Here is a 16,888-nt window from a genome sequence, read left to right on the forward strand (position 1 = left end):
TCCACCCCTTTCTTGTGCCGGATATCCAAGTTATACTCTTGTAGAGTAAGGGACCACCGTAGCAAGCGTTGATTTGCACCTGACATACGAAAAAGGAACACCAAAGGGTTATGATCAGTATAAACCACCACAGGGGTAACACTGTTTCCCAAATACACATCAAAATGTTTAAGAGCTAATAATAGTGCAAGGGCCTCTTTTTCGATCACACTATAATTCCGTTGAGCACCAATGAACTTTCTAGAAAAATAGGAAATGCTTGCATCCACCTGCAACTTAAAAGATCTTGAAAAATCAGGAGCAGAGAGAACAGGAGCCTGACAAAGGAGATCCTTTGCGGCTTCGAAGGAAAGTTGACAGTCAGTGGACCACACAAACTCCCGTTTTATAATAAGGAGGTCAGTGAGTGGACAGACCAAAGTAGAAAAATTTGGACAGAAGGCTCGATAGTAACCACTCATCCCCAGAAAACGTCTCAATTCACGCTTATTAGATGGAACAGGGAACTGGAGTATGGCTGCTATCTTAGCATCAATTAGTTTCACATGTCCCTGACCAACTTGCTTGCCCAAGTAAGTGATCGTACCTTTAGCAAATTCACACTTTGCCAGGTTCAGTGTTAATGATGCCGTCTCCAAGCGTCCACAAACATCTCTAAGAGTCCTCAAATGTTGTTCCCAATCATTTGAATGAATCACAATGTCATCCAGGTACACTTCACAATCTGGAACTCCAGACAATACGTGATGCATCATCCTCTGAAATGTAGCAGGTGCATTTCTCATCCCGAAAGCTAAAACTGTATATTGTAGAAAATGATCGGGGGTTACAAATGCAGATATTTCAGAGGCTCGTTGAGTAAGAGGCACCTGCCAATATCCCTTCAATAAATCCAGCTTAGTAACATATCTAGCTGAACCAACCTTATCAACACAATCCTCGAATCTAGGAAGAGGGAAAGAGTCAGGCTTTGTTATACTATTGACTTTACGGTAGTCCGTACAAAATCGAAAGGTTGAATCAGGTTTAGGTACCAACAGACAGGGGGAGCTCCATGGGCTCTGACTGGGTACAACCATACCATGCCTTATCAAGTAGTCAACTTCTGCTTTCATAACTTCACGCTTTCGTGGATTTAATCTGTATGGATGCTGCTTGATTGGATTAGCAGTCCCCACATCAATGTCATGGGCACAGACAGAGGTTCTACCAGGCACATCACTAAACAAGGTCGAAAAGTTACTCAACAACTCCAACAAGTCCTGGGACTGTTCTGCAGTAAGATGTGAAAGAAAACTAGAAAGATCTTGCAGTATAACAGAATTCTGAAGGCGGGCAGGGGAAATAGGGCAGTCTCCGCCTGGGAATTCACCTTCCTCTGCAGAAAACTTAGCCACTGTGCTCACCGTAACAGCAGCATAAGTGAAGGGAGGATCAACTAGATTGCTATGGTCGTCAGATGAAGTCCTACTCACATACGCTTTAAGCCGATTTACATGGCAAACACGACTCTTGCACCTTCGGTCCGGCGTAGCGACGACATAATTTGTTTCATTCAACTTCCTTTGAATCAAATATGGACCTGCGAACTTGGCATGCAGAATCGACCCAGGCATAGGCAACAAAACCAATACTCGATCACCAGGCACAAAGTCTCGTTTCACGCTTTTAGTTTCAAATCGTTGCTTCATTTCTGACTGGGATTCAGACAGATGTAGCTTAGCCAAATCGCGTGCTCTACATAACTTGTCACGAATGGAGGTAACGTATTCATCAACAGGCACAGGCTTAGGGGACTGACTTAACAGTTGATCACTCAATAATTTTAATGGACCACGCACAGTATGTCCAAAAACGAGTTCAGCAGGGCTGAAGCCAAGAGACTCCTGCACAGTCTCTCTTGCTGCAAACATCAAATAAGAAAGACCCTCAGCCCAATCTCTACCAGTCTCGATACAGTATCGTCGTAACATCACCTTGAGAGTCTGGTGGAACCTCTCTAAAGCCCCCTGTGATTCAGGATGGCAAACACTGGACATTTGATGACCAATTCCAAGCATCTCCAAAGCTTGCCTGAAAACTTTGGAGGTAAAATTTGAGCCCTGGTCACTTTGAATGACTCTTGGTAGCCCAAAAGTAGTACAGAACTTAAGAAGCTCCTTAACCACCACCTTAGCCCTCAATGTACGTATTGGAATCGCTTCAACAAAACGAGTTGCTGCACACATTATTGTTAAAATGTACTGATGTCCTGCTTTCCCTTTTGGCATCGGCCCGACACAGTCAATAATCAGTCGGTCGAATGGATCATTCACCACAGGAATTGGACAAAGAGGCGCAGGAGGAATTTTCTGATTTGGTTTGCTTGCTATCTGACAAACATGGCAGGATTTACAGTGTTTGGAAACAGAGCTTTTAAGCCCAGGCCAGAAAAAGTACCTAGAAATACGGTAATATGTTTTTGTTATACCAAGATGTCCCGAAAGAAAATTTTCATGGGCGAGTTTCAAAACCTGTGACCGATAGGTAGATGGCAAAACTATTTGCTGAACCTCCTACCATCCTAGCTCTTCTTTTGAGGGTTTCCATTTCATGCATTAGCAAGCCCTCTTCCCAAAAATATGCCTCCTGATGTAGAATCATGGGCACCACTCTCAGCAGCCTTTACACATTTCGCCAAAGAAGGGTCTGCTCTCTGTGCTGCAGCTAAAGACTCTCTGCCAACCTTCAAAGAAGTCTCCACATCACCCTCCTCCCCCAAAGAGGGCACATCAGCATCAGAATCTGGTGATACAAACAAAGTATATTCTACAGAATTAGACATGTCCTTAGCTAAAAAAGTTTTCGACAGGTCTACCACTTCTTTAAACTTCTGTGCTTGAGCACGAGTAACCGCACAACAGGGAAACACAGAAGGAAACTTTTCAGCTATATCACCGCGTAAATAGGTATTAGGCATGCGAGTCACAATCGGTGTAGGGAAGACTATGCCACCTGCAAGATCATTCCCAAGAATCAAGTCAACACCATCCACAGGTAACCGTTCACGCACAGCTAAATTGACTATCCCACTAACGATATCCGACTTTAAATATACAGCATGAAGCGGCACGTTCACACAGTGCATCTCAATTCCTCGTACCAGTACTTCATTACCAGTAAAGGAAGAATCAGAGAACGGCAAGACGCCTGCAGATATAAACGATTGAGCTGCGCCCGTATCACGCAAAATTACTACAGGTTTAAACTCGGAATCAGATGATAACGAGACTGTACCCGCAAACAAAAAAGGCTGATAAGGCTCTTCTTCATTAACAGAGTGTACGGACTCAACAAGAGCGACATTTTTAGGTTTAAAAGCGCCATTCTTAGATTTAAAAGCGTCATTCTTCTGATTCCACGCTTTGCAATCTGCAATTAAATGATTCGGATCGAGGCAAAAGAAACAAACTCGCTTATTATCACCCCCACTTGTTTTACGAACCATTTCACCCTTAAACGAACGTGTAACACGCGGCGTCGAATTTTCTACGTCCCCCACTGGAGTTTTAACCGTCGCACCCGAAAAAAAAAAAAACATTCTTGTGTGTCAACACAAATTCATCTGCCAAAACAGCAGCAGTAGCAAGAGAAGTAACTTTTCGTTCGTTTAAATATACACCAATATTAGTTGGTACGCAATTTTTAAACTCTTCTAATAAGATTAACTCCTGTAACTCCTCCAATGATGTAACCTTGCTAGAAATGCACCACTTCTCGAAGAGCACTCTCTTTTCTCTCACGAACTCTATACAAGTTTGTTTGACTGTTTTCACATGCCCCCGAAACTTTTGTCTATAGGCCTCAGGGACCAACTCATACGCACGCAAAACAGCAGACTTTACAGTTTCATAGTGAAGGGAAGCTTCAATAGGTAAGGCTGAACAGACCTCTTGAGCTTTCCCTGTGAGGCTGCATTGTAACAGCAAAGCCCACATCTCTTTTGGCCATTTTAGCTTAGTCGCAATTCTCTCGAACGCAATAAAGTAAGAATCGACTTCAGCCTCCCTAAATAGAGGCACAAGTCGAATATACTTACTAACGTCAAACACTTCACCCGAATCAACTTGAGAATAATCCTCAGTCACAGTGCTATCTGTCGTAATTATGGGCGAGGATACCGACCTAGGTTGAGCACATGGAACAGAAATCCAAATCCAGTTTAAGCATTTCAATATCTCTTTCTGCTTGCTTTTCTAACATACGAAATCTAATCCTCTCTGCCTCACATTCTTGTTTCTTAATTAGGAGATCCATCTCTTTTAATTTTAAAACAATCGGACTCACCTCTTGTGCAATAACACCCACTACATCAGTATCCCCTGCCGCACCCATCTGAAGCTCATCATCATCGTCACCAGATTGCCTAGGTAGAATGCCTGCAGCTAACAATTTCTCATATAGATCTTCTTTAAGCACCTGTTTAGTGGTCTCCTTTTGAATCTTAATATCAAAGAACTCCGCGATCAAAATTAAGTCTTTTTTCTACAACTATTAAAAACGTCGACCGTAGGCGCAAGCGTGAATGCCGTTAGATCAAATTCCATAATGCGTCTCCCTATTCTTTCCCCACCCACAGATGAAAACAGTCAAAACATGAGAGAAAAAAGGAAGAGTACTCACCACAATACGCGGTTTATCAAATCCCGATCGTTACAGATTTCAATTTAGGGCGAACGGAATAAATCGTGCACTTTACGATCCATAACTTAAACAAACTCTCTCTTTATGAGGAGAAAAAGGAAACGGACGAGCCCCCACTTGTTACGAGCCTCCCCGTTTGTCTAGGGGGCACGGGAGGCTGTAACAAATAAAGTCAACAAAAACAGAAAAAAAAACGTCTGACGGTCACATCAATCCCCTGATCCAGAAAAGCACAAACGCAGTCTTGTATAAATCTTTCATTTATTTAACAAAAGAATGACAGAGGAAGCAAATCTTCAGGAGAGGGCAAGGCCAACATAATAAACAAAACTCTATAACTACGTTGAATATTATAAATAACCTACTCAAAAGAAAAAAAATAAAAATAACAGAGTCTTACCTTACTCCCTAACTAATGTAAACATAGGCAAAACCTCCATTTCAAAGAAAATGGCACCCTCTCCCTACCGCTTCCAAAAGACAAACAAAGTTTTAAAAGAAAACTGAAAACAAATCAAAACACCAGAGCATCCACATGCTCTCCCATAGTTCACGAGAGAACAATTCCCTCACAAGACTAAGAGATAAAGACCATAATCGGCCACCCTAAATACAACACTTTCTGGATCAGGGAAAAGAGTGAACACGAAGCCGTCAGCGTCCATCATGGTTCCTCTGCGATCTTTAAGCAGAGCGCTGATCAACGATGAGCATCAGCTGGGCCCCAATTAACAATCTGCAACAAGAGGGAGAGAGAAAGACATGCAACCCCAAACATGCCCTATAGGTGACATCACCCTCTCAAGATCACACATTACCCAAAATACGTCCACAGGACGTAACACAGATTCAGCTTCGGCTCACAGTCGTCCAGCATCACATGATCAATGTCTCTGTCTCTTGTGTGTTTTTACTTTGACAAGCAACACCTCACTTTACTTTACACTTACTTCATGTAAGAGATAATGTTCATCCAGACACTTATCACAGAATAAACCTGACAGGGTGATCAGGACTAATATCTCCTGAAGAGACTTATTCTGTGATAATCACACTTATTATGCTCTTTCTTGACACATAAGAGAATAATTAGACACAAATAATTACTTTGAGCTGAAGTATATTTTTAGCTCTTTAAACGCAAAGCTTCTGCCAAAAAAAAAACAGTTCCTAAAAACGCAGGTGAACCTGGAAGTTTAGTTTGTGTTTCTCTTTATATTCACTCGATAGAGACAGAAACAGAATGTTTTGATGTTTTTTTAGATGTTTTGATGTGAACAGTAGCTTCCCTGCTGAAAAAAACAGGAATTCATGTTCTACATGTTATATTTAAAACACAAATATAGTTTTATAAATACATATTCAAACTCCGGTAACTGTACATTTAGAAATGTATGACATGTTTAAGATGTGGGTTCAATCAAAAAGGTGCCGCTAGATAAAGTGTTCAGTATAGATACACATGAAGTACACTTAAGTATAATCTTGATCAACTTTATATTAAGTTGCTCATGTCTGTGTACTTTAATTTATAATTACGTTGTATAAAGTCTGCAACACATCTGTGACAATCTTTTGGTTACACAAGTAGCTGTGTGACAGACTCGGCCTGTTAGAAATGTGTAACAGTAGCAGCCTATTACATACATACTACATAATTGTAAATACTAACTATTCCAAACTGTTAAAATAGGTTAAAAAGTATTAACCTAAGCTGTAATTTATTCCACGAAACTCTGATTATCTTCTTTTCTGTCCCACCTTACAGTGTAGATGAAGATCAAGATCCATCACAAGAAATACCTGATAGAGTTCAGTCACTGAAAAGTTATAAATGCTGTATATCATAGTTTGAGATCATCTTGAGAGGAGCAGTAAACATCAGATGAAGATCCACAGAAGAACTTCACTATGTGTCTATGAAGAGAAATAAATGTGTGATAAATGTTTAAATATGATTCATACAGGTGAAGAGACTTGTGTTAGAAACATGATATTGAATCATTAATATTGATTTAATATTCAACCTAATGATCATGTTGTTTAATTTAACATTTAAGATGAGTATGTCTGTCTCTTTAGTTTAACCCATCATGTTAAGTGTGCACAGCACTTTAATTTATCAAAATATATAAAGCAAATTACAATGTGTGAAATTTTAATGTTACTTAAAACATTTACCCGATCTCTCTCACATTTTATACATACCGTTATTGTATTTAAATGTATATTAAGTTAGCTTTGTGTCTCTGTTTTTATTAATCACAAATCCTCTCTTTACAACAAACAAAACACAATGTAATTAAAAGAATTGTATAGTTTTGAGATGAATTGATTAAAACAGGAGTTTTCACACACAGTGAGTTTGTGCTGAACTGACCGCTTCAGTGTTTAGAAATTGTGTGCCTTTTACTTGATGTTTGATTAACAATTTTAAGAAGTTTGTTTTCCTGATTTTTTTTCCCCTATAGAAGTACAAATATTACAAATATATTTGTAAATTTTAGATTCCAAAATATAAATGTTTTTTGCTATTGTGGATATTTTCTTACATTTTTACTATTAGTTTTGCAAATGTGAACATTTTTTTAATTAAAAATGTGTAGGGCACTGTATAAATACATGAGTGATCAAATAACATTTCCTCAATAATACAGGCAGGTCTTTTCAGTTTTACATAGATTGAAATTAAATATACTAACGTAACAATCACTTTAAGTATTGTCAAGTTACTTGGGATTTGTAGTCTCAATGTCTCAAAAAAGGTTTCAATCATCATTGGAAAGCGCATGGATTATCTCAAAGCATGAGATTCTTCATCACTCAAGCAATTCATTGAATTTTTTTCTGATACAATTCAATCTTCATTTGCTCTCAGATGTTTAGTCTCAGATGCTTAATAACCATACACAAACATGATTATATAATATATATATATACCACTACGTATAGCATTATATATATATATATATATATATATATATATATAATTTTTTTTTTTTTTTTTTTTTTTCCCTTGCATTTGGTTTAACAAGCATAGATGAAAGGAAGTCGATGATTATACAAGCTTGTATGATCAATTGGAAAAAAAAATATGGCGACACATTTTTATAGAATACAAAGTGACATAAAACAAGGAAAAACGAATCACCTAATAAATAGAAATAATCAAATTGAAATGAAATATTATTTAGACATCAGGGATTAAATATGGTTTGGTTATAGATGGTCATAGAGATGGTATATAGTAAATCAGAAGCAAAGTCATAGCTAAGAATAGTATGATAATACTGTATTACTGTATTCTGGAGGTAGTCGTGCTCCAGGACAGTAGCTGGCGGTATTTCACCCGGATATTAACACGACAGAGAAGAAGACGATCACAAACCGAAAGTGTTTTAAGACTTCTGGAGACTTTCCCTACAGATCAACATCTTCACAACTACTCCGAGTAAGTTTGAATGCTTTCACGGCTGCACTTAAAAGTGTTGCTACTTAAAGAATGGTTTGCTTCAGTCCAAGTAAAAAATAACATGACTCCATTAAGAGTAAAAAGTAGTTTGATATCTGCTCGAGTTACTGCGTTACAAAGCACTTTAGTGTTATTTATCTGTTTTACCCAAAATGAGACGATTACGGAGCAGAAGTTATCTTATAAATGATATTTGACGCTATTAATCAAACTTACTATCAGCAGAGAGTCTTATTGATTGTAGTGGCTTAAAATCCCACTGAAAGTGTAGTTTGTTATAATAACACAGGTGGAGAAAAAAAGTTATTGTTATTGAAAAAATGTTAACCCATACATAGGCTTGAGAATCCAAAGTCTGTTTCAATTATGGATTAAGATGTTTAAGGCCGGGAATAATCTCATTGTTATAAAACTGGATATTTGATTCCTTTGAGCAAGGTTTAATGTGACTGTAAACCACTCAAGCACAAGATACGCTTTAAAAAAAATGATATGCTTTATTTTTGTCTTTTAATTGGCTAAGAAATGTTGCTTGACAATAACCAATCATATTTTCTGGTTTATACAAACACATGAGGCCAAATAGTTTGCATACCGTAATAAATGGGTTTTCATATTATTCATATGCTATATTTATGAGCTGAAAAATGACCCCTATTTTTTTACCTTCAGTGTCTTTGTCCGTTAGAGATTTTCTTGTTTCGTCGTCCACGTGTTCACGCATCCAAAGCAGGCACACAGATGCATCTGACTGACAGGTAAACTGTGCTTGTTTTATCAGCCAGATGCGTAATGCATGCTCTCTTATTTCAGTGCTGTTGTTAGTGATGATTATTACAGCAATTATTGATAAGTGCTTTTGAGGGTTTTTTGGGGGGGATTGATCGATTGATTATATTGAATGTTTGTCTCAATCATTGCGCACTAGTTGTTTTTCTTCTTGTATTCCTCTGAACTCTCATGATCTCTCATGATCTGACAGGGTCATGTTCAGGACATGAGGAACATCTGATGATCTTCAGAGACACAAAGATCTCAGAGAAGAGAAGAAAGAGATGAGTCTCCCACAGAAACAGAGGTAAGACTTGAGTCTGCTTTCAGAGAAAAAACTACACTCTCTCTATTGTCGTGTCAAAGGATTCAAAAAACAAATGCTATCAATGTTTTCAGATTGTCACAGATTAAAACAGATATTTTGCTTCTGTGAATCTGTACATTTAAGCAATACAACAGAGTGATATGAAGTAATATACTCTGGATGTGCTGGAAACATGAGATCAGGGCAGACTGAGTGTTTTCTCTTCTGTGGTGACAGACACACACCGAGCAGAAAACACACATCGGTCCTTGTGTTCTTCTCACAGACAGAAAGAGTTTTAATGTCTGATGATCTGCTGTAGTTCATCATAAAGCTGTATTTCTGTGTATGTGGAGTCAGAGGTGGACAAGCCATCTGGCAGCCTGGGCGTTTTCAGGCCGGTACAACTTCTCCACCAAGAACCGGCCCATCATACAGGCACAGTGACCCATCACAAAGCATTATATAGTGATGAGGGATCTTGTTCCACCTTCCTCTCGGTCCTTCGAAACAGACAGATCAAGGCGAAACTGTGGTGCTAAAGATCCCAGGGAAAAGTAGCCCAAAAACTTTGAGGCAGTTGCCACGAAATGTGCCTCGTTTGCTGCAATTCTGAAAGGTTCACAACAGCGTTATCGAGAACAGACTTGCTCTGCTGTGAGTGATAAGACACAGACACAGACAGGAAGAGGAGAGATGTTTCATCGGTAAGGAGCTTGATAACAGGCTCGTATGAAGGGCAAACGGACGGATCTAACCTGTCTTAATGAGTGAAGAATAGAGCCTTTTTTAAAACAGCAAAAATTGATCCTTTGCTATGGTTTAAATCTAGATTTAAATATGACCCAACATTTTATTTTTCTCCAACGAGATGAAATATTCTCACACCATATTTTATTTCATAAATTTGCATTATATTCAGATACTTACCTTTTAATATTAAAGAAACCGGTAGCCTACTGTAATCACTGTTTAAAATAATCATAATTTATTAACATATTAGTAACAGAATTCACAGTTTATTGCTGAATGTCATGAAATTTGTCACATTTTTAATGAACTAATCAAAAGTTGTTAAATACACTTAAGTCTAATCGCAATATGGACCAGTATTGTATTTACAGCAACCCGTCAAAATAAAAGTCTGGTTAAATTTGATGTTGTTACGCCCATTACTGTTTTTTTTATGCATTCAAATAATTAGACATGCTAAAAGCAGAATTTGGTAACAATAATAATAAAAAAATAGGGTGAGAAAAAATTAAGTATTTTTATGTAGCTGAATGCTCCAGAGACACAATGATAGAAACGAAGCTTGTGTGTTCATGAAGATGCTGCTGTGACTGAAGGGATGTGAACTCTACTGTGATGGAGGACGATTTACACTTTCTTTTTTATTTATTATTGATGTACATATTATTTTTTTTAGGTTTTAAAAAATGCATTGTGTTAAAGTTTCCTTCTCTTTGTGTCATCAGTGTAAGCTCCGGCTATGTGTCCGGCTCTGTGTCTGTGAGGAGCGACTGGTCAAAAGATGAACCACCAAAGTTTAGTGAGAAGACACCACTAGCTGCTGAAAGGTATTTCATGTTTTGTGTTATATGGTACTAGATCATTTCTCACTAGATACACTAGATATTTGTGATATATGACAAATGGCATAAATTCACCATAGAGCCATGAATATATCTTTTCATCCATTTAACTACCATTTACAGCATTAAACTATTTCAAATGACACTAAAGAACCCCATATTACTGTGTTTTTACCATTACTTGTGTCATTAGTTCTCTCCTTAAAGGATAGAAAACCTTAAATTTGTATTTAAATAAAACCTTCTCTTTAACAGCATTAACTTATAGTTGCATCGTTAAAACCGTTTCATAAAACTAGTTTACCAAATAATAATACATTTTTAGTTAGTCCGTCTTATGTCGCTGGATTTGGTTAAAATAAGTCAGACTATCTGAAATAAACCAGGCTTATTTGGTATAATATTTTAAGAAACAGGCCACTTTGTGTTTAACAATATTTTGCCTTAACCTCATTTTTTTGCATTTCTTTGGTATTCTGTGGAGGTTGCTCTGGCGAAAAGTTCAGGTAATTGGTGATTATCAGCAGGCATCTCTAGACAGGAAATAGTTCCTTTCTATTCTTTATAACCTGATCTTTCTTTCAAAGTACTGATCTCAGCACAGAAAGCCTATCCTGCTTCTTTAAAATTTCTGTCTAAAAGTGAATTTCCTTCAGCTCTTCTCTAGCTTGATGATGCTCCTGTGACATCTGTTGTTTGTTTCTCTGCAGATATTCTCTATACTCTTGTTTTAAATGCATCATGTCCTTTGTAAGCTGCTTCAAATGGCTCTTGTCTTTTAGCTGGGACATTAATAATTTGCTTTAAATCTCAGAGGGGAAAATTTTGTTTGTTTTTACATGGTTGATCTGGTTGACAGGATCTGTCTGCCTTTGCAGATGCCTTTTTTTGTGGTGAAGGTAGAAAGTAGTATTTCATGAGGAGCTGGTGTAGAGGAGCAGGTCGGTCACTGAACAGCAAACAGTGTTTCAGGATTGTTCTTGATCTGTTTATACCTGTGGAGATGTTTAGAGCTCTTCTGAGGAAACACAAAGGGACTGCAGTGATCATCCCTGGTTTTACAATGTTTCTGGTTTTAGTTGGTGGATAACTTCATGCAGACCTTGCTCTGGACGGGTCTCAGTTGTGTGGCTCTTTAGTTTGCTCTTATTGATTGTCTTCTGCTGTTATTATTAATTAATATAAATTCCTCTTGTGGGTATTATAATTTTAAAATGTCTGAATCTCATTGTTGCTGCTGGACGATAGAGTTTCTCATTTAATAATTAAAAATTCAGGTTTGTAGTCGGCTCAAACCCATGTACTTATGCAACTGTGGTGTATTTTATCACATTTATTACTACTTCTGATATAATGGGAGATAAAGTGAATAATGCTAAAGCTGTTAATCAAGGATGTGCGTTTGTGTTTAAGCTGGGCTCATTGCCACTATTCTAGAGAAGATAGAAATGAAGATGAGAGAAAATTACTGAGACTGAGGAGGATGTAGCTGAATGCTCCAGAGACACAGTGATAGAAATGATGCTTGTGTGTTACGTGAAGATGCTGCTGTGAATGAAAAAAGCTTAAACTCTGCTGTGATGGAGGAAGATTTAAATAGATTTATATTTTTTTAATGATTGTGTGAAAGTTTTAAATCTCTCCTTCTCTTCTTTGTGCCATCAGTGTTAGCTCAGGCTCTTATTTGTCCAGCTCTGTGAAGAGCAACTGGTCAAAAGATGAACCACTAAAGTTTAGTGAGGAAACACCATCAGCTACTCAATACAGGTATTTCATGTTCATTTAAAAACTGTTTTATAAAAAGGTTACCAAATAGTAATTGAATAGTAACTTTGTGTTTAATAATATACCACATTTTATTTATTTTGCTATTTTAACAGTCTGCACTATGAGACATTTGCTTCAGACAACCTCCTAGGGATCTTCCAGGTATTAACAAATATTTTGATAAATGTTTATTGCAAACCAATTATCTTACTGGATAACCTTTATTTTTATAATCACTGATTATGTAATTTAGACCAAATATGGATGTGAATATGGTTCAGTTTTGTTCATTTGTCTCTGGTTTTGCTTTTGTTTGTAGGACCTTGAGAAGAAAATAATCACATTTCTGAAAAATGAGCTGGAAATTTTTAAGAAAATATTACGAAAAGAGAACAAGCAACACTTTGTGGAGGATTTTAATGAGAACAGATGCAGTAGCAGAGAAGCAGCTCTTGATCTCACGCTCTACTTCCTGAGAGAGATGAAGCAAGATAGAGCTGCTGATACTCTAAAAGGTAAGATACAATGTTAAGCTACTTTCAGTGCTTCATCAATCTGTTTTCTCTTCCACAATCTGTTATAAGAAAGATTCATATGCCTCTCATATTATGTGTTCATAACCTGCCCTGTCTCTTCCAATGACAGACTTCCCTTAGACTTCCACATTCTGTTTTGTACATAACAATCCCAGAGACTAAACAATATATGTATTTTATTTCTGTGTTCAGATGAGCTGATCTTCATTCATCAGCTAAAGTGTAGCCTAAAGAAAAAGTATCAATGCGTGTTTGAAGGAATTGCAAAGCAAGGCAACTCTACACTTCTGAAGAACATCTACACAGATCTCTATATCACTCAGGGTTGTAGTGAACAGGTCAATACTGAACATGAGGTCAGGCAGATTGAAGTTGCTTCCAGACGTCATGAATCACAAGATATACAGGTTGAGTGCAAAAATTTGTTTGAAGAATCTGAACAAGACGAGCAGATCAGAACTGTACTGACAAAAAGAAAGTCGCTGGCATTGGAAAATCAGTCACTGTGCAGAAGTTTCTTCTGGATTGGGCGAAGGAAAAGAAAATCAAGATATCAGCTTCATATTTCCTCTTCCATTCAGAGAGATGAACTTAAAGGAGAAAGAAAAACTAAGTTTGATGGACCTTATATCTCAGTTTTTCCCAGAGACGAAAAGACTGAATCTTACAAGAAGAAATCAGTTCAAAGTCCTGTTCATTCTTGATGGATTGGATGAATGTCGACTTCCTCTAAACTTTAAGGATAATGAGATATTGTGTGATGTTTCATCAGCAGCCTCTCTGGATGTTCTCCTAACAAACCTCATCAAGGGAAATCTGCTTCCTTCTGCTCTCATCTGGATCACCACCAGACCAGCAGCTGCCAGTAAGATTCCTCCTGAATGTATCGAGCTGCTGACAGAGATACGAGGATTCAATGATGCACAAAAGGAGGAGTACTTCAGAAAAAGATTCACAGATCAGAATCAGGCCAAAGAAATCATTGATCATGTTAAACAATCAAAGAGTCTCTTTATCATGTGCCACATCCCAGTCTTCTGCTGGATTTCAGCCACAGTTCTCCAGAACATTTTAGAAGAGAAAAGAAAAAATGTGATGAAAAGAATCAGTCTGAAGATGCCTCCAAAACACTACAGGAGCCAAATACTGAAGACACTCCTAAGACTTTGACACAAATGTACACACACTTTCTCAGATTTCAGATCCAGCAGAGCAGAAGAAAGTATGATGGAGAACACACACCAGATGTTTCCTGGGATAAAGACACCATCTTTTCACTGGGGAAACTGGCATTTGATCAGCTGGAAAGAAACAATGTGGTCTTCTATGACACAGATCTGGAAGCATGTGATATTGACGTCTATAAGGCATCAGTGTACTCAGGCATGTGTACCCAAATCTTTAAGGAGGAAACAGTGATTGTCCTTGGTACCATGTACTGCTTCGTTCACTTGAGCATTCAAGAGTTTGTTGCAGCCCTTTATGCTCATCTGTTTCTAGAAATCAACAAGAAAAGTGTGTTTGATCAAGACTCAGAACAGGAAAACAAAAGTGAAATTGATTTTCTCAAGACTGCAGTGGACAAGGCTCTAGAGAGTGATAATGGACACATGGATCTTTTTCTTCGATTCCTCCTTGGTTTGTCACTTCAGTCCAATCAGAGACTCTTACAGGGTCTGTTGACGAAGAAAAATAGAAAATACCAGAGCAAAAGGAAATAGTTGAGTACATCAAGCAGAAATTTGAAGCTAATCTGTCTCAGAGAGATCCATCAATCTGTTCTACTGTCTGAATGAACTGAACGACCAAACTCTGGTGAAAGAGATTCAGACCCACCTTAACAAAGGAAGTCTCTCATCTGCTGACCTTTCACCTGCCCAGTGGTCTGCTTTGGTCTTTGTGTTGTTGACATCAGAGGAGGAGCTGGAGGAGTTTGAGCTTCAGAAATTCAAGAAATCAGATGAGTGTCTCATTAGATTATCAGCAGTCATCAAAACCTCCAAAAGAGCTCTGTAAGTCATTTCATATATTCTGTTCTCATCTTTAAACTGCATTTACCTTATTGAGTATTATTATAATTTTTCCTTTAAAAATTGCAGTCCTTTATACTCTAATATGCTATAAATGAGATATACTCTTGTAAAATCTCAATGCATAAATGATTAACCTCTAGATTCTCCACCTCAACATAATAGAGCAGTACTTTTTAAACAAATAACTCATTGCCAGTAATAGTGTGCAAATAAGTAATAGGTTTATTTATTCAGTTTTTATTTCAAATTGCCAGTTTGTTTTATCTGAGAAATTTAAATCAGTGTTATATATATATATATATATATATATATATATATATATATATATATATATATATATATATATATATATATATATATATAATGCAGTGTATTTCATGTAAAACAATCAGAATAAATTACATTTCTGTATTTTTTTATATATTTCATGTTTTTAAGTGATTTAATTTATTTCTCTTGTAGGCTAAATAATTGTGGTTTAACAGACAAAAGCTGTTCAACTCTGGCTTCACTTCTTGGATCAGATTCCAGTCTGAAAGAGCTGAACATGAACAATAATAATCTGCGGGATTCAGGAGTGAAGCTGCTCTGCACTGGACTGAAGGATATCAATTGTAAATTAGAAATACTGAGGTAAATTTTGTGGCAATCCCTAGTTTTTGATAAAAATTCAGATCCATTTGTTAACCTGGACCTTGATAATTTTCCACAACTGAGTACCAAACTGCTTCTAAGTGAAATTGAAAGGCTTTTGTTCCAGCATGAACTGTACATTTCATGAACCATTTTGAGCTTGTTTATTGTGGATCATTTAGATGAAAGACTTGTTGAGTTTCAATATAATTAAAAATAATGTACTCTATTTAAAATTTATTTTGTATTCATTTATAATTCAGTTATATTACAATTGATATGTTATAATTTTTTATTAAATTATTTAATATCTGGGTTTTAACCTTTCTCTGTAGAATAGTGTGTTTTTTAAGGACACATTCAAGATGCTGAAGTGAATGAGCACTGCTGTTATTGGCCGTTTGGCATAATATTACAATACAGTACAATACTTATATTTATTTGTATGTAAACATTTTAAAACAGTTAAAGCTGATCAGTGCTGTACAGAATAGAATAAAAAATCTGAAATAATAAAAAAAAAACCAAGACAATCAAATTTAAAATGCAAACAATACACATTGGAGAAACTCAGGTGACTGTAATGAACTATTGTTTGGTTTTAATAATGACATTCTTTTTTGATCAAAATGTTAAAAATTATTATCAAAATTTAATTAATTTTTAAAAAGGACATGATCTTGTCAGATGGTGATTAACTAGAAGAAAACACTATTAAGTCTTTTTTGTAGTATTATTTATCACATAGGTTTGAATATAATAAAAACATTTTTCTGTAGACTCTCAGACTGCAGTATCAGTGAAGAAGGTTATAAAGCTCTGTCTTCAGCTCTGAGATCAAACCCCTCCCACCTGATAGAGCTGGATCTCACAGGAAATGATCCTGGATCATCAGGAGTGAAGGAGCTCAGTGATTTACTACGGGATCCTAACTGTCAACTAAACACACTGAGGTGAGACATCATGAAATAATATGAAATCAATTATACACATGTGAATTACTTACATTATATATTATAATATTTAAGTGCAGCTGCTGTTGTTTTGATTATCAGTGTGAGTTGAGTTACAGGTTAATCAGATATTTTGTG

At 36.8% G+C, this 16,888-nt stretch overlaps 1 protein-coding gene and 1 pseudogene across 1 annotated transcript in view; both read left to right on the forward strand.

The window, feature by feature from the left end:
* The window catches only part of LOC122327901, a 359,865-nt gene that overhangs the window by 209,883 nt on the left and 133,094 nt on the right, over positions 1–16,888 (forward strand).
* Positions 8,056–15,147, forward strand: LOC122328022 (annotated as a pseudogene).

This window comes from Puntigrus tetrazona, chromosome 22 (genome assembly GCF_018831695.1).
Source record: "Puntigrus tetrazona isolate hp1 chromosome 22, ASM1883169v1, whole genome shotgun sequence".
NCBI lineage: Eukaryota > Metazoa > Chordata > Actinopteri > Cypriniformes > Cyprinidae > Puntigrus > Puntigrus tetrazona.